The sequence below is a fragment of the Macrobrachium nipponense genome, chromosome 1, assembly GCF_015104395.2.
Source record: "Macrobrachium nipponense isolate FS-2020 chromosome 1, ASM1510439v2, whole genome shotgun sequence".
NCBI lineage: Eukaryota > Metazoa > Arthropoda > Malacostraca > Decapoda > Palaemonidae > Macrobrachium > Macrobrachium nipponense.
In genome coordinates this window covers 43,283,705-43,309,224 of record NC_087200.1, presented here as the reverse complement: position 1 = coordinate 43,309,224, position 25,520 = coordinate 43,283,705, and the positions used below count along the sequence as shown (strand labels likewise).

The window sequence follows — 25,520 nt, the reverse complement described above, 5'->3', positions numbered from 1 at the left end:
AACGTCTACAGAACACTGGGAATTTTTTTTAAAGACAAAAAGGGAAAATAATACAGAAAGACGGATTTCGAGCGATTTTGATTAAAATGTCTTATTCAAATGATACGACTTACAAATGACAATAAAATTAGATATCTTTCTTTCATTTTAAATCTACAAAATTATTCGGATATTTTCCATGAGTTATTATTATTATTATTATTCGAATGTTTTCAATGACTTAATATTATTCAGAAGATGAACCCTATTCCTCTGGAAGAAGACCACAGAGGCCATTAGCTTGAAATTCAAGCTTCCAAATAATATGGTGTTCATCTGAAAGGAGTCACAGAAAGGTTCCAACTTCATCACAAAAAAATATACGTAATTAAGAGTTATTTTCACTAATTCTCTTAACTGATTACCACCCATCGGAATAATCAAACAATTACTGTTCAACCCCAGATTCTCATTATTCTTGAATGGACCACGAAAAGGGACAATCCCAAAATCCCCTAAAATGAGTGGGACAACAATTTTCCTTTTCTTGCACGCCTGCAAGGTGAATCCTTTCTCAATGCAGCGAAAGCAAAGGTCAGGGGCAGGCAAGGCTGCTTGCTGGCATCTATAGTTGACTTCGGCCACCCTGGCGTCATTTTAACTATAGATCGCGGGGACGTGTACCCACTACATAACAGGACTGGGGCTCTGCCACAGACGAGCCTCGAAATCAGATTTTGCATTGCAAGAAGGGCGGTGCAACAAGGCTGGACGCTTTCACACAAAGCACTGCTAACAACGAAAGGAATAATTGGAATTGGAATACAGAATTTAGGCTCAAGACCAAGCGCTGTGACCTATGAAGTCATTCAGCGCCGAAACGGAAATTGACAGTAAAAAGGGCGGAAAGGTGTCACAGGACAACAATCTCGCCGTTGCACCGTGAAACAGTCGTTAGAGAGGCTGGAAAGTCAGACGGAGGCACAGTAAAAGAAATGAAAAGAGGTTGAAGCTCTGGGACGAAGGGACGTTGCGATGAGAATGAAGTAATGCCCACAGTTTACCTCGTAAGGTTCACTGACGGTACTACCAACACCCCGGAATGTAAAGAACAATGACGAAATACATAAACAAAAGGCAAGAGACAACGACTGCCAACTTGCAAGATAAAGGTTACTGTCCTCTCCTGAGTCCACAAGGCGGCAAGGTAGGTTGTAACTGCGTAAAATGCAGTCTTGTGTTTCCTAAGCACATTCTGGAAAAACTTGTTTCCTACGTCACGGGCAGCACAAAAACTAACCGACTGGACTTGCGGAGTCGATTGGCTTTGTTGGAAGTTCACACAGGACCTGCCCCTGCCACTCTTAATTTGGCAGAAAGCAAGTACTACATAAACAAACACGTAGGGGGAAAATAAGTCAACAAAATATTCAAGCTTATTCACGGCACAACTATATCAGAACATCTCGCTCACTCTGCCATGTTAATTGTACAGATGAACGTTTAATGAATACTCGAATAACTAACAGCGAGCCTCAGCACTTTGGGTTTCAACGACAACAACAAGACTTGCATATAATTTGCAGCATCTAACAACAAACAAGAATGATTATAATCGTCTGACAGAATAGGCCTCAATCATTCTTTACAAAATAAAAAAATATATATATACATTATTCTCAGCCTCTAACAGAAGCCTAATTATACTTGAAGCATTAGCAGACTAACAAAAAATCCAATTTCGACTTGCAGCCGTTTTTTTAAATCCCAAATTTTCGACTTTCATTTCTATGTGGAACTTAGAATGAAATGAAATGGAACTTGAATTTGGGAGAAAAACTTAATAAGAATACACGACAACAGGACGAATACCGAAACAAATTCGAAAATGAAACTTTCACATGGAGTTATCGAATTAAGTCCATTCACACAATAAGCGCATACATGAAAATCGACCTAAAGGACTTTTCAAGTTAAAGAAGCTAAAAATACACACACACGCCCAAGCATCGAGAATTAATGATCTGAAATAAATGAACATTTAATATTGTACATATACAATATATACTATACTCTCACTTTTTAACAGAGCACATACTATGTAAAAATAAAATATTTGCTTAATAATAATTTATTGTTGATATTGGCAAACCAGACGAGGTTGCAGAATGATATATGAAATATATAGATATATATATATATATATAGATATATATATATAGTTTATAATATATATACATCTTATATAATATACTATACATAATATATATATATATATATATATATATATAATCAAACTGCCATCACAACAGCAGCAGTAGGAGGACAAACCTATTAATAAAAAAAGAAAATAACTTTTCATACCTAAATCATTCAAGACATGACACTGCTCCACTCGTCTCCAGGCTAAGCTCCTTTGTACATACACCACCAGGTATCCACTACAAGGGCTCCTGAAGGAGATTAAAACGCCCCTACAGAGCCTTAGAAAGGGCTCTTGTGAAGGAGTCTTGGCCAAATGTTTTCACCAAACACTTTTTAAAATAAGGCCCGAGATCAAAGACTTTCATACAGACATTAAGTGATAGTATATATCGTAAAAATAGGGAAAAGTTTTCGTTTTCTCATCAGAATCAGCCGAAAGGTTACTTTGTTTTTATTTTTTGTATTCAAATTTCATTTTTTTAAATTAAAGCACAAAGTAATTACTGGCATCGTATGTCGCTGTCCTGATTAGAATCGGCCAACAAAATTACTTTTCTTTTATTCAATATATTTAATTTATTTTCATTTTTTAAATCAAATCACAAAGTATATCAATGGCATCGTAAGTCGTTCGAAATAACGTTTTTAGACGTTCGATCCTCTTCTGTTTTTCGTTCGTATGGCGCGTAATATCTGGAACCGGATATTAGGACGAACGCTTTTTCACGACTGAAATCCTCCGGAACGGGTTTTGCGTCTTTTCAACGGCACCTCACAACTCGCACAAAAGTCATTCTGTAAAAAGAAAATTTGCACCTACATAAATCAATTTTCTATCAATTTGGCATTAAAAGTGAAACACCAAACCTTCAAGAACACCGCACATCTTTAGCCCCAAAAAATCAAGTTCCAATGATTTTATAACTAAATGAAAATCACAAAAACGTTAAAAGTGAAACAACAAAACTTGAAGAACACCGCAAAATCTTAGCCCGAAAAATCAATTTCCAGTGAATTAAAGCAAATGAAAGTCTTTTTAAAAACACGAGGAACCAATCGAGAAAACTCGAAAGACACCGACCGAAGTTCACAGAACAAGCGACACTGTCACAAGAAAACGCGCAAGAAGAAGAAGAAGTAGAGAGACGGACGACGGGAACGCACCTGTCGTTCGTTTGCTAAGCACCGCCGCCCTATGTTCGGTCGAGTTCCCAGGTGAAGACTGAGTGAGGTGAGGAGGAGGAGGAGGAGGAGGATGTGAGTGAGCGAGTGTGAGGAGGAGCCGAGAGTGAGGAATGGAGGAGGCGTAAAGGAGGAGAGGGGGAAGGAGGAGGACTCCCTGCTGACTCGACCAGATCGACTGAAGGGAGAGAGAGAACTCCCGTGTGCGACCTTGAAAACGTCTAAACGAGAGAGAGAGAGAGAGAGAGAGAGAGAGAGAGAGAGAGAGATTTTTGTTGTTGATCTGGTACATACGTTTTGCGCGGAGCCAGGATAAGCAGACAAAGGCCAGGTGGGAGGAGGTGGATATTTTAAACAGTCTTTCCTTCCCCGTGGGATCTCTAGTGAAGATTACCTCGTTAAGGCTTTCCGGTCTTAATCACGATACGATGCCGTATGTTTCGAACTGAAATTACACACACTCTCAACGTATATAGGATTTATAAGGAAAAATCCCCTAACCATTCCTTTCCTCGTAAGGTTCTCAAATCAAACACGATTCTCAAAGACGGAGTGCAAACCCCCCCCCCCCCCTCTCTCTCTCTCTCTCTCTCTCTCTCTCTCTCTCTCTCTCTCTCTCTCTCTCTCTCTCTCTTCCTTGGGACAAGCACGCAATACGCTCGCGTTATGGGGCATTTTCAGTCAAGATTCGTAAGCATAACACTGCGCACGAATTCCCTTCGAATAAGATGCAGCAATTCGACGAATTTCCGCAGATTTAAATCCCCTTTACGAAATGGCCGGAATGCGACCAATAGTCAACATCTGCAACACCACAAGGATAAAACAATTTCGCATCAGTGACGTCATTAGTTGCAATAACAGGATCATGGCTGGAAATGTTCCGATGATTCGATTTTTTTTTTTTTTTTTATTTTTTTTTTTTTTTAGAAACAATGAAGGTTAAACAGGCATATTCAGAGAGAGAGAGAGAGAGAGAGAGAGAGAGAGAGATACGCAGAAATAAACTTTTTTTTTCCGTACCAGTGGATCTCGCGTTTGGGGAAGGTAAGTATCATCCACGATATCCTCTCCCTCTGTCTTTCTTTCTCAAAACAAAGAGGGCCCTTTTCCCTCCCTCTCCCCCTCCCTCTCTAAGGGCTCTCCCTGCTCTCTCACTCCACTCTCCCGCCCACAAACACACACACACACACACACACACACACGACGAAGTGGCCGCAGAGAGAATCTCTTCATTCTATTGCGGCATCGCGAGATTCCTTAATTGAATTTGTAAGCCGATAGAATCCCATTTGCCAGGGTCCCAAAGAACGCGTCTCATTCAATAGCAACAACTTTTGAGTGACGGAGGTTTTCCTCCTTGTTTTTTTTTCTCTCTCTTTTCTTTTGGATCTCGTGGTTTTTTTTTTTTTTTTGTTTTTTTTTTTTTTTTTTTTTTTTTTTTTTTTTTTTTTTTTTTTTTTTTTGTTTTTTTTTTTTTTTTTTTTTTTTTTTTTTTTTTTTTTTTTTTTTTTTTTTTTTTTTAAGGATCTCCGTTTTATTTAAATTCTTTTCCTCCTCTCTTTACAAAGGACAACTTTTTGAGACGATTATTTCCTCGGTGAATAGCGTACGTAATGCGATCAAGAGCGAGCCAACAGTATTTTCCGCTAAGCAATTGCATGGTTTTCTTATAAAATGGAGAAAGATCCGATTTAACTTCCATAACACTAGCTACGTGACACTATACAAAAGCTACGGAACGCCACATCGCATATACAAGAGCATTTAAAAAAGGAGAAGGGATGAAGTACCTCAATCCTATCTTAATTATACCTCTCTGACGTCAAGTTTTGGTGACATCGGTTTTTAAGCCGATTTGTAAAAGAAAATGAAAGGAAGGTTCCTGTTATTTATAATACTTTTATATTTGTTAAAGAAAAAGAAAACTAGCATTGACAGGAACCCCCTTTCAATTAAACTCCTTAATATTTGTAAAATAAAAAGAAATCTCCTGTCAATTGTAATACCTTAATGTTTGCAAAAAGAAAATTAAACACTGAAAGGAACCTCCCTTTTACTTAAAACTCCTTAATATTTGTCAAAGAAAAATTCATCTAACATTGAAAGGAACGTTCCCGTTAATTAAAATAATTTAATATCTGTAAAAGGAAACGAAAACTAACACTGTAAGGAAGCTACTGTTAATTACAATAACCAAATATTAGTAAAAGAAAATCAAACTAACATTGAAATTAACCTCCCTTTTAATCTAACTCCTTAATATTTATATAAAACGAAAACTAAAATGAAAAAACTCGCTTTGTAAATCAAAATCGTTTTATATCTGTAAAGAAAATGAAAACTAACATTGAAAGGAACACTTTCAATTAAAATCCTTCATATCTGTCAAATAAAATTAAAACTAACATTAAACTCCTCAATATTCGCTGACAAATGGAATCTGGCAAGAAACATGATATTCCAGAAGCCCTGACCGAGATCTTTCAAAGTCACCTCACCCTCAACAAAGTTACGAGTTTTCGTCATTTCTATAATCAATATCTCGCAAAATCTCGAAGGAAAGCACAATATTAAGACCTCTTTTCGAGGTAGCCAAACCTAAAAACAAAACTGCAAAACTGACATACTGTACCTGACATCAGATTCTCTTCAAGTACACAATAAATGCACTTGACAACAAGGAAATGCAACACTGCAATTGCAGTGAGTTATCAAGTTTTCGTAAGATAACGCCAAAGGCATTAATCGTAATTCAACATCAATTCCGAGTGTTTTCGAGGTCATCATAATTCACAGTAGTGACAAATCTTCTTTTAGAGATGACCAAAATTCAAAACTGCCTAATTGCAAAATCTACTTACTGTACCGGATTCTCCTCGAGTTATACATCAAGTAGACGTGGCAACAAGGAAAGTCAAAGTTGCAAGCAAATACAGCCAGGCAAATCCACCACACAAATAGCAAATTACGCCAATGCTTAAGTTATACAAGTATGACGAATTCCAGCTTAAATCAAACTATGAAACTTCAGTGCTTTTATTTCGTTGGGAGGACCCTCTGGTGCACAGGACCCAGAGATGGCCATTTTCGGTATGAACCAGAGGATAGGCTTGTCCCACCACGGTCTCATATGACCCAGAGGATGGGCTTGTCCCACCACGATCCCATATGAACCAGAGGATGGGCTTGTCCCACAACGATCCCATATGACCCAGAGGATGGGGTAGCACCGCAGGATCCAGAGGATGGGTTCGTCCGACTCATGGGCAAATTGCAAATTCCCACGCGACCTTAATCACCAACCACCACGTACTTATGTCCCCCAAGACTTAGACTACAGACAGCTAGACGTTTCACGTCCTTGCGGCGGACACAAGTACAGTAACCAGCAATGTCCGGATTTTGGTTGGCCTTGGGAGGAACTGCAAAAATAAGGAAGAGGAGGCAGACGAAGAAGAGTTGGAGGAGAAAGGAGGAGGAGGACGAAGATTTAGGGAAGAAATAGGAAAGGAGAAGAAAGTGAGCTGATGCACCCCATTCCTTCACGACAGCCTCTGGTGGGCAATGAATGCCACGCGATACATTAAGTTGCTTACCCAAGAAAGCTAAGCATATCCATCCCCGAACTGGAGGAAACGTTGCTTACAAATCCCAAGCAAGAAGAGGAAGACGTCGTCGTCGTACTATAATCATGAAAAGGTCAAAGGTCATGAGGATCTGCAACACAGTGTCCGAGGGAACAGACGCAGCCGGAGTTTTGGAACGCAGTGCTTTTGTACCTTGCTACTCGAGTGTATATTTACTTGTTCCGAGGTTTTCGAAAGGCAAACAGAATTGTTGAACTTTAGAAACTTTAATAACAATTTTAATATCAAAGTTCTGAATGCCTCAATAATTAAAATGATGGTTATGTTTACGAAAATACTATGTACTTGTTCCATGATTTTCGAAAGGCATAGTTGTTGAACTTTAGATACTAACTTATAGCTCTAATAGTTTAAGATTTATGTCACAGCTTTGAATGTCGCGAGGTTTTCGAAAGGCAACAGAATTGTTGAACTTTAGATACTTTAAGCTTTAAAATAATTTTAATGTCAAAGCTTTGAATGTCATTGAAGAAAATGGTGGTCATAATTACCAAAATAGTAGTTACTTGTTTCGAGGTTTTCGAAAAGCAGACAGAGTTGTTGAACTTAAAAAGATACTTGAAGCTTTTTAACAATATAATCTTAATATCATAATTTTTAAATGCTGTAATTTATCAAAATGCTGGTAATAATTACCAAAACATGACCCCACTTCAGGAAATGATTACGGCTTAAGGAAACAATTAAACCCGCAGTGCAGTTCCCAAGACAGGGATTAAATTTCGGAAGAAATTTTCCCACTGGTCGTTCGCTTTTAGTTAACAAGGTCATGCGATACATAAATTTGCGTTAAACACACAACTGCTATTCTACAATGGGGCCCTGAAGGTTGGCGACGCCGGAACATTTTCCCAAGAATTTCTGACATTCACGGAACGCAAACAAGTTCGAAATCGGATTTTGTGGCAAGTGTATTTTTGATAAATTTCTCAATCAACAGTCATGACACAAGAGCATAAATAGGATAAAAAATTAAACGTATAAAGGACAGCCATAGCATCGATTTGAAACGATACATTGTAAACAATTTAAGAGTCCCCACCACGGAAAAGGACGAAACTTTCAGTTCACAAAGAATACAAAGCACCTCACTTGCGAAACGAACAGCGCAATGAACGATACCGTACTGCCCAGATTTTCGAACGTACTTTATCTTCGCGAAGTTTGAGAGAGAGAGAGAGAGAGAGAGAGAGAGAGAGAGAGAGAGAGAGAGAAACTGAACTGCAGTCTGAACCTGGCAGTGGCCCCCCTCATTTGGGAGAACGAGATACTCTCTCTCTCTCTCTCTCTCTCGCTATATGACGTGTGTTTTTCCTTTCAAGCTCTCACGAATAGTTAGTTCTCTTCGCCAGCTGCCCCCTGATAGATACGCTCTCTAAAGCTGAGATGGGAGAAGAACCAGGCAGTCTGTATTGATATCAAACACAGACTAAGTCTTACAGAGCATCTGCCACTCAAAACCTGTACCGGGAGGGTGGAGGGGCTTGGGGGGTTGGGACTGTTGGAGAGCTATTTTTAAGCCTTTGAGAACAAACGACGGGAAACATGTCAGTCGCAAGCCATAAATATATCGGACCTCTCTTTGCTGCGTTTCCATTCTTTTCCCTGAGCAGTTGTTGCAACTGTCGTTTGTACAGTTCTTTTTCAAACATACCCACACACACACACACACACACATCAATCCATTTCACTAGGCCAATCCATTTCACTATCTCTAAAGACCTCTAACTAACTTTGATATCTGAAAAAATTCTTTAGCAAAATCAATAATAATAAACCGAGGCTTTTCACTGGCGTCTTTTAAAGATAATATTCTTTCCAGATACAACATTTAGCTGGTTTTAGCCACTATATTTATAACAAGTCGAGATTAGCCTGACTTAGAGACTGTAATCAATAGTATTCAATAACCAGTAGCTTATTTTAGCACTCGTATTTCTTAACCAGTCGAGAGTAGTTTGCCTTAGCAAGTGTATTCCTTAACTAGTAAGGGATTTAACAAAGTCCACCAAACAAAATCATGTTACGATCATCAGAGCTCAGTGGGTTCACCATTTAACAGATCCGGGTAATCTGTCGCCTCCCTGTAATTCATTATAAGCGGACTCTTAAATTCGAGCGACCTTCAAGGATCCTGTGACATATAACAGCACAGAAAGGATATACTGTATCCGTCAGTTTGGTTGTGCGCGTTACACAACGGTAGCTGGAACCGTATACGAGACGAAGAACATTCAAAATAAAAGCTAAATTGGATTACTTTTTACGGCTTAATTACTAATTAATATAATAAAAATAAATAGGAAATTGTTATATAATCGAGTTGTCGGAGAAAAATAATCCCACAAAAAAGCCATTATGGCATGTCAACAAAGAGAAGCCAATATTTAAAATTGCCAGAATATTGCAATGTTATGCCGACACACGAATGAAAGATTAATTTCGAAGTTTAATTTTACACGGGAAAAAAACGAAATGATTTGACACTGCATGAAAATGTGTTCTTGTCGACATAATTAAACCGAAGAATGATTATACTAACGATGAAATGTTAAACTTCACGTCATTTCAGGAATGAATTTACACAGATTTCTGAAACTTCCGAAATATTTAATCACTCCGCCCTCGTTGATCACAGTCTCAAGAGTTCATTCAGGGGGAGATCACGGATTTCTCTCTTCTGAAATCACTACTCCCTTTACTTCAACATTCTCGGTTTTCCAACACGATTATTCGTTGGTTTAATTTATTGTTCTAATGACAATTCTTTCAGAAATATAACTCATTTGCTTCCATCAAGATTATTATGCCTGGATAATTTACTTTTCCTTTTCTCTGATCATTCTCGGTTTTCCAGGATGATTATATTATTGTGTTAATCTATCATTCTAATGATAATTCTTTTAGAAATATATAAATCTGTTTCCATCATCACTATGCCTGGATAACATTTATTGGGTTAATTTCTTTTGTATCGATAACCTTTTTCTGTCAGGAAAATGACCTTCCTGACTTAGCTGATTTTAGAGTCAATTCTTCACATTTATTATAATTCTGATTATCATCTGCTCTCAGCCTCCTAGGGATGGATGGATGGATAGATAATGGAATTTAGGGCATAGCCCAAGCACTGGGACCTATAAGATCATTCAGCGCTGAAATGAAAGTATGGCTAGATGGAAAAATGAGAAATGAAATGAAAATGATAAACTGATGACAATCCTGCACTTGAACAGGACTGTACATCAGCAAAGGCCATTTTACTCTCCCCCAGCATTCAGCCTCCTGGGGATATGTGCAACTGGTACTTCAGAGGTTCAAGCGAACATACGCTGCATTACCACCCTAATACAATCCAACTTGCATTTTCATATTTTACTGCATTTCCCTTTATTCATTAATTTGTTAATTTATCTGTTTTTCTCGTAGCTGATCTCCTCTTTCTGTATTTCACATTACCTTCTGTTGCCTCCCTCGAATGAACACCATATTCCTTGGAAGCTTGAATTTCCAGTCAATGGCCCCTTTGGTGGGTTTGTTCCCTATGAATAAGGTTCATCTTCTTAATAATAAGAAGAAGAAAAGGGAGAAGAATCAACTCTGTCGTCATTTCCTTTTAAGACCCACCAACCACCTGGCTCAACTTCTATCAAAATGACTGACTGACTTAATTTCCCTCAGACTTAATAACTACCAAGACATCACTTTAGTCAGAATTATCATCAGCTCCCTCCTCCCTGGCTTACTTTCCTTCAACCTTATCAACCTTATTACTCTTTGGCCGAATTTCTTTCAGACTAATTTTTTAGCCCGATCTTTTTGTCAACTTGGAATTAAAACTTTTCCAGACTAATTTGTCAACATTTTTATTTTTGTCATTTGTCAATACAACTTTTGCAGATTAATTTAAGCCATTGGTGTTTTGTCAACTTGGAATTAAAACCTTTTAAGATTAATATTAGGCTTTGATTTGCTTTGTCAACTTGGAATTAAAACCTTTTAAGATTAATATTAGGCTTTGATTTGCTTTGTCAACTTGGAATTAAAACGTTCACATTAGAATGTATTGATTTATTGCCAACTATAACTTTTTCAGATTAATTCTAGCGTCCGCTTTTTGTCAACTTAGGATTAATATTTTTTCCCACTAATTTTATCTATTTAATTATTATTTTTTTCTTTTTTTTTTTTTGCTACCATTGAACTACACTTTTTCGGATTATTTTTAGTCTTTCGATTTTTTGCCAACTTTGAACTCTCAACTTTTTCAGATCAATTCTAAGTCCTTGATTTTTGTAAATTTTGGATTCAATTATTTTCAGATAAATTTTAGTCTTTAGTTTTGTCAACTTAGGAGTAATCCTTTTCCCCCTTAATGTCAAGGCATTTTTCTTTGCTAACTTAAAAATTACAACCTTTCCAGATGAATTTTAGCCGTTGATAGTTTGTCAACTAGGAATTGAAACTTTTTCAGATTAATTAATTTTAGTCTTTGATTTTTTACCAACGGAATTAAAACAAACTTTCTTCTTCGTTACGTCTTGTGTCTTTTTCTTTTATTAAACTCATACTTTTCCATGATCTCTTTTCAGAATGAGAGAGAGAGAGAGAGAAGAGAGAGAGAGAGAGAGAGAGAGAGAGAGAGAGAGAGAGAGAGAGACTAGGCATATTTCATGCCAGAAAGCATGAAAAATCGATCTTCATTCATAGGCGACAGCTATGGAAGTAGAGGTTGTGAAAATGATAGTGTGCTCAAACAAACACATACGATCGACATCTTCAAACAAACAAAAACAACAAATATTTCAAACATACGCTAACGCTCAACATCTTCAAACAAACACATACAATCAACATCTTCAAATACACACACAAAATCAACATATACAAACACACACACACACACACACACACAAACATTTTCAAGCGCACAACACACACACATCAACATCTTCCAATTAATGCACACAATCAACATCATCAAACAAACACAATCAATCCTAACCTCCGAACAAACACAATAAATCAACATCTTCAATCAACCAAAATACATCAACATCTTCAACCAACCAAAAACAATAAACATCTTCAATCAACCAAAATACATCAACATCTTTAAACAAAAAGCAAACCACCGCCATTTTCAAACAAACACAATCAAATCTCCTAAGATAAAAAATAAATAAAAGAAACGTTCTCATGAGATTTCTTGTTCGTAACCAGAAAACATCTAAAGGATACAAACTATCAACACGAAGTCACAGTTACCTAATTTCATAAGCACTTCTCGAACCTAAATACGGTAGGTATAAATTTCAAACTATCATTTGTAATCCCTGACAAACTGGAAAGTGTTTGCAAGACCTCCTTCTCAGGATCGCAAGCTTTGGAAGTTCCTTTGATCTTCCGTGAGAATGCAATAACTATTTAGCACACACACAGAATTCGGAGACCAATGATTGGTCCACATCACCTTTGTTTGCAATTGCAACGTCCTTGGGGCAATGGTGCTGCAGCCATGTTGATGGCAATCCTAGGCTAATGCCGATGGTATAATGCTCTCCCTCTCTCTCTTCCCATCTCTCAATCTCCCTCTCCTTCTATTACTTTATTCCTCTCTCTCTCTCTCTCTCTCTCTCTCTCTCTCTCTCTCTCTCTCTCTCTCTCTCTCTCACTCTCCCCGCACCGGCGGCTGATCTCGACAAGATGAGTTCCAGTCACGGAACGTAACCCTGACATAAAACTCGTTAATCCCGGGTTCGAATCTTAATGCCTGGCCGGTAAAAGACGGCTCACACGAAACTGCCTGATGGCTTTTATTAATTCGCCTTGAAATAGTTTCGGGGGAGCCCAAAATAAAAGCTCGTTCCTATTTTATAGAAGCTTCCTCGGATTTTCGACCCAATGCGGTGGTATGAAGACGCTTAGGAACATACTCGCGTCATGATTATCTCGTTATGCAATTTCGTTTTTAAAGAGCTAATTTTAAGAAATTCCTGGAATATGCAACATCATGAACTATCAATGCGAAAGATCAAAAGAAGAGAAATCATTGATAGAAACGGATAAAAATTAACACTCATGCTAACGAATATAGTTTCCGTGTTTTAAATTTAATTCATTTCAATTACTTTTGGGAAAATGCAAAACGAATTATCATCAATAAGCGAAGTTAAAGATCAAACTAAAGAGATATATAATGGAAAAAAATCTCGAGTACTTTAAAAAAAAATTATAATGGATAACTGATTTATCATAAATATCAGTTAATCTATTGTTATAACTTTTTGTCATGAGCAATCCTTCGACAAATACAGCTCTTTGAACAGGAACATTCACTACATTTCCCAAACTCATACCAACAGGCTAAAGCTATAAAGACAATTTTTTTTCTTCACACACCATAATCTCATAGATTTATCTACTTCCCAGTGAATCAGGACACAACAAGCACTACCAAGCAAAAACTTCCATCTGCCATTGAGTCGAAACAGATGGTGTGACGTCAACAGCAAGGAAGGAAGGATTGGGTTGGGGGGGGGGGGGTGTCCTGGGTTTCTACTGAGCGAAGCAATTCTTTGCAACGGCTCATCATGATCTTCCTCCACCTTCGGCTCCTGACTTCCTACTGCTTTGCACAAGGATGCCTCAGGAGCCATAGATCAAGTAAAAGAAGCGTTCATTAAAGGTTTACCGATTCTAAGGGCAAAAACTCTAAGGCGCCTCTCTCTCTCTCCCTCTCGCTTCTGGACAGGGGCGCTTGCATGCTGCAGCACCGTTTGGAGCAGGGCTAATTGTAGTCTCAACATCCCTCACACACACACACACACACACCTTCCCCTCCCCTCCCCTCCCCTCCACTACCGGTCAAGCGTCGTCATGGTAACCGGCTACTAAACCATCAAAACTTTTCCTTCGGAAGTCACTGCTACATTAATTTTGAAATGGCCCGGAATGCAAACACTGATAAAGAAAATACCCTTACTTTGCATTTTTCATGGCCTTCGAAGAAACAAGGTTCTATTTGAAGACGCATGTAGTTGTCAAGAGATACACATGTTCACAAAATATAAAAACACGGTAACTCAACATACACAAGAGTTGAATGTTCTAAAATATATTAAACTACTACTGCACAAATATTTGCCATTAATATTCATCAACTTAGAACAGAAAATATTGTAGAGAACATATAGTTGGAAGCAGATAAAAAAAAATATACGTATAAAACTGGCTTTTATAGGCCTAAGCTGACTTATGAAATAGAGTAGGCAGTATACACCACAAGCTAGTCTCTTAATTTAAATTTCTGAAAGATGTTCACCCTTACAGATAACCAGTTTCGCATTTTATTTTCATGTAATAAATAATTAGAAAAAGCAATAGTCAGCCACAGCAACGTTATATAATCAAATAAGCACAAGTGACTGAAATAAAATATCTATCTGTTCAATGATCTATTCATTATTCCTTTTTATGAGTAGATGAACAGAGAGAGAGAGAGAGAGAGAGAGAGAGAGAGAGAGAGAGAGAGAGAGAGATAACAATAACTCACAATAAGTTTCCCTTCGATATGCCTTATTCAATCAAGTACAAGCTTTGTTGTAAATAATGCGAAGACCTACTATAGGAAGTTACTGAAATTCATGACAATAATGATGTTTCTTCAGGATGAATCGTGAGACTAATGAAATGTTTTAAACCCCAATTATTCATCAGCTGTAAATAAACGCGGCTAAGTTTTTTGCATTCAAGCCCACCACCGCAATAATATCCTTTCATTCGCAAAGGTGAAAGTTTAAGGCAATTTGTTTACTTCCCACACTGCAATATACACGTTAAAATAATTCTACAAGTCTCTATCCTTTTCTGTTTTGTTTATGCCTATCTATTGTTTGATTCCTTCACTGCATAAGCATTTAACAACAGTTGCCAAGTTTCCAACAATATCCACTTGAGAAGTCTTCGATTCAATGTATTTTTCGTCAACAAAACTGCCACATATGATAAAAAAAGATCACTTTATAATTTAAAATCTAGATTTCAGCTCAAAATTTCTACCACAACCAAAACAAAGCAGAAAAACGCGTAACGGATATATAACTCCTCATCCACTAAAAGCAAAGAAGTAAAACATCGACCAAAAATTCTGTTGTTTACGTCTGTCTGCAGGTTTTCTCTTCAAGCCCCGCCCCTGGACAATCCTCTCCGGGGGGAGGGAGGGAGGGGAGGGAGAAAGGATGGGAACGAGGGAAGGCGGGAGGGGGTGCCCGAGGGCTGGCCAGGAGTACGATGGGGAGAGGGATGGGAAGGGGGAGGGATGGTACTCCTCTTCAACGATCCTCAACCCCCAACCCCTCGCCCGCCCTCCTAACACTTCTGCGTCACTATTCATTCCAATCCAATAATCTTCGTCGGATTTCTCCTTCCAAACTTGCCCTCGCCCGATCTTCCAAAGCGTCGTATACAGAACACCACTTCATGCACCAGCTTCTTAGGATGATAAAAATCAATGGACACTTTTTTTGCACAAGAACTCAATCGTTTACAATCACTGGTCATCAATGAATGAAGAAGTCAACATGGCACTTTTTTCAATAATGTTTCTCTTAATATCTCAAATTTGTCATCTATCTTCTTTTATTACCATGCTTCTTCATTATCTATATTCAAATAAAGGCAACTTCTTTGAATGTCTTTTACTTAACCAGACGGAGGAAATCTTACGAGAAAACTGTTTGCTTAATTACACAAACAGATCGACAAGCTTACCGTGCTCATCTTCGACAATCGGTTATAACGAACGTACTATATAGCAAGGGCCTTGGTTCTAGTAGTATAATACGGAAAGGTAACCGACACGAAATGCGTGGGAGTACAACCGTATGTTTGTATGATCTCTTCCCTCCGTATGTCAACGGTCTGTACTCCACCCGCCCGCCCACTTTTAAAGAGAAAACGCCAAAACACTGAGTCTCTTGTGTCAAGAGGCCCGTTGGCTAACCCAGGGCTAACCAACCATCTTGAGCATCAACACACCGCCGAAATAATGATCATCACAAAACACAACTGAAAAGAAACCTACGAACTTAGACAGCGCCTTACTTCGAGGGTCACAAAGTCGAAGCGACAACCACCTCCGACTCCTCCTTCCTCCCTGCAGCAAATCTGTCTTTTCGCACGTCCTAGGGCATCATCGTCGCCTTTCTTGTCCGTCTTGCTCCTCCTTCGGAAGAAGACGACGTGCATTAATCACACGGGGTGACCGAAAGAAGTGAGCATGGCTAACCGTCGTTGAGAATCGCAATCACTCCGGCTTCATTGTCGCCGAAACTCTTGAACATCACCACCAACGTCTCCGGGGGCCATGTAAATAAAAGACGACCAAAGCTTACGGCATGGCGGTCGGGAGCTCGCTAGTGCATCGCGCCTCACTCTCCAACGTTTATACACGACTAAGAGGAGTTCCGGACTCCACACGACTCTCTCTTTCTCTCTCTCTCTCGGACTCCAGTGTGCCTCGCTAAAATATTGATCGACTCCACCAACTCCACGACTACCACCACCAACACACACACTCCTCCTCCTCCTCCATCACCACCACCAAACTCCTCATACCCCCTCCAGTAAGTCTTCCCTCGTCCCCACCCCCCAAACACCCATCTGTCCTGTAACTCTTATAATACCACATGCTTGCATTTTTATATCTAACTTCTTCACTTCCTTGTCCATTTTCATGCAGTTACTCTGTCTTCTTTTCTTTCCTTCGCTCTTCTTGCCTGTCGCTTATACCTTTCTTCACATGGTCTGGCTGTGTGATATCTCTTGCATACTTTGTTTTTCTGATTAAATTAGCAATCAAATTACAGAAGATAAATTTAACATGATGGGTCAATAACCCCCTTACCAAGTGTGTGTCTCTCTCTCTCCCCAGTGAAGAAGAGATGATTATTAGTAGCCCTTGCTCAGAGCAAGAAATCCTAAGATATACTTATCAGCTCTCTCTCTCTCTCTCTCTCTCTCTCTCTCTCTCTCTCTCTCTATGTGTGTGTGTGTGTGTGTGTGTTTCCGCTTCGGCGGCGATATTAGAGGGATAAACTAAAGAAAGAAAGAAGAAAAAAAAAAGGTTTCTGGGACCAACCAATCACCCAGCCATCAGTTTCCAGTCGTTTTGGGAATCATCGCTGTCAAACACGGGGCCAATTTCATCTGTCACTCTGAGGGGCTTATTTCATTACTCCGAAATATAAATAAATATGCACGAATATATTACAAGTAGGCATATAAACTGCGGGAATGTTAATTATTACTTTGTATATCTGTAAGGCATGAATTTGAAACTTTGCAATTTTTTAACTGCAGCCCATGATGCAGCACCCAAGGGGAATTATAATTTACACCCGTGGTGAATTATCAGGTCACAGGTTTGAATTCTATCAAGGGGAGATATACTTTTCATTTACTCGAGGAGTAAGCCTATAAATTGCTTTGTTATTGCTGTTCTTGTTGGGGGGGAGGGTAGGAAAGGTCTTTGGAAGAAATAAAAAATGTCTGAAAGATGTGTTTTGCGTCGAGTTAAAGATACAGGAATTTGAAGATAGGATATTTATGATTTATCTATTTGAATGAGAATATTATTTCCAGCGATCGGCTGACCGATTGGATCCGGTAGACTGGTTGATGATGCCACAATCCCAGCGAGAAAAATGTCTATGTATGTATGAATGTATATATGTACAACTGAATCACGAAAATTTGGAACGCGTTAAACAGTACAGAAAAATTATGTCTAATAAAATATAGCGTCTTATTTCAATTTTCGTTGGTGAAACAAGGTTCTATTTGACTAGATTTTAGCACGTTTGAATTTATTTGGCTCTGCTTCTGTTCAATTACTCTGTGTTTCCACATGTAACTGAGAATATAAAACGTGTTTAATTTGTGTCCTTTTTATTTGATCCTTGTTGTTAGTATGAGTAGTACTAAGTATGAGTAATAATTATGAAGACCAAGACCACTTCACGTAACATTAGGAATATAATGTTTATACCTTATGTTCTGGGGGAAATCTTGCGCGCATCCAGAATAAGCCGGAGGTCGGATCACGCCTTGTTAATTATAATTCCCCATTGCTTCAAGTTATTCCTAAGGTGAGGAAAATTCGATGGTATGGGCAAGTTTGAAAATTGTCGTGTGTACAATTGACAACCACCAAATACAAACAAAACACACAAATACATGTATATATAAATACATACATACACAAACATAATATATTCTCAATACATAAATATTTATATTTAATATCTCTATCTATTGTATATGCATATATATACATACATATTTATTTACATGATATTCATCACGTTCCAAATTTTCGTGATTCAGTTATGCATAGATACATACATAGACATTTTTCTCACTGGGATTGAGGCATCATCACCCAATTGCATCCAATCACGGTCAGTTGATCGCTGGAAATCATATTAGGCCTAAAATGTTTTAAATAACCAAACTTGATCTAAAAATGGTCCAATTTATCATCATCATCATCACCACCACCACCACCTAACATCAAAATCATTTTCATGTCACCACATCATCTTCAACACCGTAGAAGCCACCACGCGAAATCAATTGACATCTTGATCCTTAAGACGAGAAGAGGAGCCCATCCATCAGTCCATCAGCTGTCGACGGTCGGCCGTTGGTGTCTTCCAAAGCTGAGAGCCGCCGCCGCCAGATGGCACAGCATAAGTAACGAGCACTACGACTCATTAATCGGTTCCATTCCACACGGGCAGTGACAATCATCGGCGTTAATTAGCTCGCCATGTAGCGGCCGAAACTTTCTTTCATTGCGTTCTGTGCTGATTCATTCGAGTGAAATGACTGCCTTTGGTCTTGTTACTGTTTTTTCTTAAGTCTAAGAGGCGTAAAAGGCCAGTAGGTCAAATATTAGCGACAAAAGAAGAATTATCTACAAGATCCTCCGCTTTGTAAATGTCAGGCAAAACACAAAGTTATCTACAACGAAGAAGAATAAACATTTTGGATAAATAACCTCCTTTACGCAATACGGTTCACTGTTGAATAAAATGCGAGAGTAATGAAACAGCTGCTCTAGGCCTATACCGCAAACAGCCACTTCCTCAGCCATTACCACGCTACAACGATCCTTTAAAAACAATCACGCGGAATGAATCAACAAAACGAACTCGATTAAAAACAAAAAGAAAAAAAATTGGCTCTCGTCCGGTGGGGTACCAAGAAGAGCAATCGATGGGGAGTGGGAGAAGGGGGTGGGGGAGACAGGGAGTAGTCGAAAGTGGGGTGTGCACCATAAAAGGGGAAAACCCATGAAAAAGTTGGTTTCAAAAGTAAGTCGACAATGGCACGGGGGTGGGGGACGGAAAAAAGCCCGCGGGGGGAGGGGGGGGGGGAAGGGGGGGGGGGGGGGGGGGGGGGGGGGAATCCACGTTGATTCACTCCATAGATGCCACATGGTAAAGGCACCTTCGCAGCCCAGACCCATTTTCTATCCCAAGTCCGAAGGAAACAAGACAAAGGAAAATGAAGAGGAAAGAGAAGCTATTTTTGCCTCTAAAACGTTATTCAGCTAAGGAAAATCAGAAGTATGAAGAGAAATCCACAAACATGAATATACGAAGGGAAGTGGTTTCTTGGGAAACGAGATGTCAATCAGCAAGGCTTCTATAGGGCAAAAAATCTCATAGGCCTACACACGGAAGCCCAAATGACATCATTTACGCTAATCAAGATGGAAAACTTCCCAGGTAAAGCTTAGTTTTCAATAAAGAGCATAACAAGAAGAAAATGAATGACTGAACATTCTCAAGCAAATACTTATATTACTCTGCTTGTGATTTTATCGCAGTTTGAGATAAACAGCTCATGAACATTCAGGAAATGCATGCAATTACGAAATTATATCTAATATCAAGTTACACATCACCCCTTAATATCGAATTCGCCTCATACAATGGAGAATAAAAACTTACACCCAGTATCCTTACACCTCTTGTAACTTAAACTCACGGGGAATTACCTATAACTTACACACGAGGGAAATTATAACCTACACCCAAGGGGATTCATCAGATTACAGGTTCGAATTTTAGCTCTCCATGGGTGTGAGTTATTCCCAATGCAAAGTGAATTCGACTGTTAGGTGTAACTGTAGTTTAATATTTGTAAGCATAAAAAATATCGTGTGTGTGTGTGTGTGTGTGTGTGTGTGTGTGTGTGTGTGTGTGTGTGTGTGTGTGTGTAGTGTGTTGTGTGTGTGGTGTGTGTGGTGTGTGTGTGTGGCGGCTGCCATCTTTCTCACCATAATAACTATAAAGGGTTTTCCACACACGCTATCTCTAGGGTAAAAGGTAATAGTCTCCCTCTATACCTATGACCATGTTATCGCTATCACGGAATAGGCAGGAAGAATAAGAAGGAAATTCAATAAATAAAAAACTCCCTTTTCCCTTCATCGTCGAGAGAGAGAGAGAGAGAGAGAGAGAGAGAGAGAGAGAGAGAGAGAGAGAGAGAGAAGTTTTGACTTTGCCACCTTCAGGACTACAGCAACAATTTCGGTCTTATGGCAAGAGTTAAAGTTAACAGGCGAACTGGCGGTGTGTGTGTGTGTGTGTGTGTGTGTGTGTGTGTGTGTGGTGATGAAGAGAGAGAGAGAGAGAGAGAGAGAGAGAGAGAGAGAGAGAGAGAGAGGGGGGGGGGGGGGGATGCTGGTGCCACTGGCTATCGCACACCTTTAAATCTTACGAAAGGGTTAAAGATAGAGGACACCTAGTACCTTGATAAGTTTGTGTGTGTGTGTGTGTGTGTGTGTTTCAGTGTGTGAAAGAGGCGCAGACTGTAAGACTAATAGGCAGACTTTGGTAACAACTTCAAACTTCGGTAAGGAATGAAGTTTAAAAGACAACCTGATGAAATCACAAAGCGAAGTTTGTATACAGAAACAGTTGCCGGACCAAAATTAAATAATAAAGTAAATGAATAGAGGAATAAATAAATAAGTAAATATTGCATTAACCCGTTTGTCCTTCCTTTCAACTTTTCTTATGGTTTTTTCTTCAAGTTTTTAAATGGTATGAAATCACCCGCCGATGGGGCTTTTCAAAACATCTTAATTGCTTACACAGAAGTAAAAGACAAACATTGTTAGAATACAAATAGAATATAATAGCACCCTTTATAGATGCCAATTTGTGTTGCTGTATTACAAAAATAAAACTCAAATACTACCAAGCCTTAATATGAAATACAGCGTTTAAATAGAATACTTTCAATGATCTGGAATGGCTGAAGCCATTAACTTAAACTGTAATGTTTATGTGCAATGCAACGCGCACCAACGTTTCAATGAATTTCATAGCACTGCAGCGCTCACGCTCATTGCCCCTTGGCAGCAGAGTTTGAATGCAATGAAATAAACTTTGACGTTAAAATACAACGTGCGATACTGCAATGTTAAATGCACGGTTGTAGTCGTTAGGTCACACGAGATATTGATATGAAAAATATCCATAATTTTACGAAAGACCTTTTTCGGAATGAACTACGACGTTAAAATACAGTGTCCAATACTGCAATGTTAAATGCTGAGCTATAATCGTTGGGTGACATAATATACTGACATAAAATAAACATTCATAATCACAACCCATTTTTTTTTAAGTCTTTCGAGAGAGCATTTTCGAAATAAGCCCAGACTCCCATCATGCTCTGCAACGGAGGGTGGCACTCTCAGCTAATGGCATCAAGAGGAGCATCCCCAATGCGGCTTTGGCACTTCGACTGACATCCCTCCCCAAATACCTCTGGAGGTCCTCCCTCCCCCCACCCCCGTCTCCACCGATGGCTCTCATGGTACTACCCACCAAACCCTGCCTCTCTACAGTAATCGAAGGAGTGTGTCATGATAATACTAAGCAACATTTAACTTTTAAGTCATATATCTAATGTTAAGCCATTGCAACAAACGCCCTTAATGCATTCCTTCTTCTGGAACCGACCCGAAATCTGGACGGTTTCCATTCACAGAAGCGATGCGAAGAAATATATCATTTTACGAGCGTCCAGATAACGGGGTTCTGTCTTTGTTTATTTGTATTAAGGAAATAAAAAAAGGAATAAATGTAACGCGATTGAGATTCTCTCTCTACTCTCTCTCTCTCTCTCTCTCTCCTCTCTCTCCTCTCATCTCTCCTCTCTTCTTTTCGTGTGTGTGTGTGTGTGTTGTGGTGTGTGTGTGTATGTATATATATAATTATATATATCTATATATATATATATATATATATATATATTATATATATATATATATAATATATATAGATATATATATAGTGTATAGCCTAAATGTGGTGTGATAGAGCAAACCTTGAAAGTCAATGCAGAAAACACACACACGCGCACACAGTACAGATGTTGCGAAATTAAGCAATTCTAACAATTAGTCCTGCTGACTTAAGAAGAACTTCACCACAACATAGATAAATGTCTAACTCGAAGACTCAATGAGTTGGCAACTCTCTCTCTCTCTCTCTCTCTCACAGCTTTATAAGGAACTTAATATCAAACAGATATTTATTTTTATGTACTGTGTTTTTCTTTAATGTGAAAACTTACATACTTTATCATCAACCATACATAAGCTGGCGCTGAAAAAACTGAATATTCTCTCTCTCTCTCTCTCTCTCTGAAACCAGTTTTCTCGATTCGGTCACCGTACACTGACTAAATTCTTTTCGGCCAATGAGCTTTTTGACACTATAAATTATAATGACCTCACAGTTGCCATGAACTGACAAGTTTTTATGTTGCTAAATACATAATCAAAATAAAACTTTAGTCACTCCTGTTTACTCGAATTCATTAAAAGCCTTCAACAGATTTCAAGAACTTTAAATTTTGCTAATTTATTTTTTTCCTTTTTAATAAGTGACCTTTTTCTGTATTTCCCATAAATATCTGTTACATCTTTCAAATAAACACCAGATTCTTTGAAAACTCCAGTTTCAAGTCAAAAGGACCCTGTTGGCATCTTCCATATGAATTGGGTTAATAATAATAATAATAATAATAATAATCGTGCATAACGTATATTTCAACACGTTTACGAGAAACACAGGGTTTAATACGCCTACTTTGAAATAATAAAAATAATTAGAAACTAACTTACCTACATGGCATGAACTCGAAAATTCTTTAAGCTAATACGATTACTAAGAAGAAGAAAAAAAGCACACATTCGTAGCAAAAGACTGGAGGGAAAGGACACTGCAATGTTGAATTACAAACATTCTCAGGTACGTATGCAGCCTACATGCTCAACTTTCATGAGGCATGTTTAGTTATTCATTTCTCTCTCTCTCTCTCTCTCTCTCTCCTCTTCTCTCCTCTTCTCTCTCTCTCTCTCTCTCACGAATGACGTCACCAGGAAGAGTCATTTGGCAACAAGAATACGGAGACATTGCTCAAGTCTCCAGACTTTAGCCATTATCTTATTCATAACGGTAGATGTAAAGCCACCGTCGAATACTAAATTCTCTCTCTCTCTCTCTCTCTCTCTCTCTCTCTCTCTCTTCTCTCTCTCTCTCTCTCTCTCTCTACCTATAAAAGTGGTAACCTGATCACCTCACACGAATATAGAACAGCGTTCGATTCCCGAATTAAGAGAAATGATGTATCTGGATTTCATTCGACTGCTGATGGTCGCAGCTTTTATGGAAGGAGATTAAAAGAAAATAAGTGAAATAAGCTGAAATGGGTGACCTTGAAATAACGAAGAATTACATAAAAAACTCAATGTGGAAGCCCTCGAGGAGGTAATCCACACCCGAGACACTGTGAAACCCTTCGTTAAATATTCCTATTTCTGTCCCGCGCTCTCACGGCACGAAACCATAGAATAATAGAAAGGACTCATGAGTAAGAATAATGGCTATTTTGGGAATACTTATTTATTTCTGTCGTCAGCGTCTTGTGACGGACATAACCTACCACATCAGTTATATACTCTTGCTAGTACGTGGGGCTGCTCATGTCCACTGATAATGATTTCTCTATTTACTTTGCTATTTCTACACAAGGAATAAACACCTTACATTTTGGTGAATACTTATTATATTGATACAGAATCATATACTATACAGGCTTCACAATACCACCATCAAAAACACCTTCCGGAAATGACGAGTTGATGAAAATAAAGGGGCTGGAATTTTGTGCGTTTGTGAAAGACTTAGTTTAGAAGCAAAAAGGAAAAACTTAATCAAATAAAACTGAATGGAATATTTCATTTTCATAATCAAATACTGGTAAAAAAAACTCCCATTTAGCAATGAAGTGCTAATAAGAATTTATCTAATTGCCATACCAAGTAACCGATAAATAACTAATTTCGTGTTAATATGGTAAAGCCCTATTAGAAGCAGCTGAAAAGCAAATTAATTCGAGACAGTCATACAAGTTTTGGAGTGAAAGCAAACAACTACAGTAACTTATTTATGTCATCACAAGCGGGAACCACCTTTCGCGCGCACAACAAACAACCCCCCCCCACCCCCACCACCAAATGGTCTCGAAGGGTACAACCAGCAAAATTATATGTTATCGCATTAATCCAATGCTTTATACCAGCGTTAAAAAATGTAAAATGTTATATTACAGAAATAAAATTTGATGTTTTATAACAGCCATAAAATAAGAGCAATAAATATCAACTGCATAGAATAAAAACGCTAAGAACACAACGTTAATAAAGTTATAAAGTCTGTATATATATATATATATATATTATATATATATATATATATATATAATACTTATGTATTGTATGTATGTATGTATGTATGTATGTATGTATGTATGTATGTATGTATGGTATGTATGTTATGTATGATATATATATATTATATATATATATATATATATATATTATATCATTTACTATATATACAAGAGACAGAGAGGATGACAGAGAGAGATTGAAGAGAGAGAGAGAGAGAGAGAGAGAGAGAGCATCAAGCGTCGATAAAGAATACAAAACAGAACTATGCAAAGTGTCCGTTCGAATTCGTCTTTTCTTAAATATTCCGTTTTTTTAAGAATGAACAATCTTACAATAGGAAATCTCTCTCTCTCTCTCTCTCTCTCTCTCTCTCTCTCTCATTTCTATTCCCGGATGACGGTGTTCGTAAATGTACGCACGCAATTCCGACAGACCTGTAATCGATACATAGGTCTAGGACTCTACGTAGGTCGTCTAGGTAAGATCTAATCGAGTTGTCAATGACATTCCCTTCTCGCGCTCAGGACGAAATTACAGTCCGCGAGAGAGAGAGAGAGAGAGAGAGAGAGAGAGAGAGAGAGAGAGAGAGAGAGAGGGGGGGTTGGGGGGGGGGTGTCTGTTAAAAAGCAAATGGAACTTTACTTGGATTAACATGAACAATTAACCAGCCAACTAGT

General features: G+C 38.4%; 1 protein-coding gene across 4 annotated transcripts in view; it reads right to left on the bottom strand.

The window, feature by feature from the left end:
- LOC135219288 (uncharacterized) overlaps positions 1 to 25,520 on the bottom strand; it is a 71,782-nt gene that overhangs the window by 29,579 nt on the left and 16,683 nt on the right. Inside the window, exons 1-2 of one of the 4 annotated variants that reach the window (XM_064255923.1) lie at positions 3,349 to 3,574; positions 2,344 to 2,979 (exon numbers count right to left, since the gene is read on the bottom strand). The exons of 1 other annotated variant lie outside the window; for it this stretch is intronic. The gene's annotated coding sequence lies outside the window, so the exon portion shown is untranslated. Of the gene's footprint in view, positions 1 to 2,343; positions 2,980 to 3,348; positions 3,575 to 16,121; positions 16,525 to 25,520 lie in introns of those variants that run through there. 2 more of the 4 variants (XM_064255922.1, XM_064255924.1) reach the window with 2 other exon arrangements.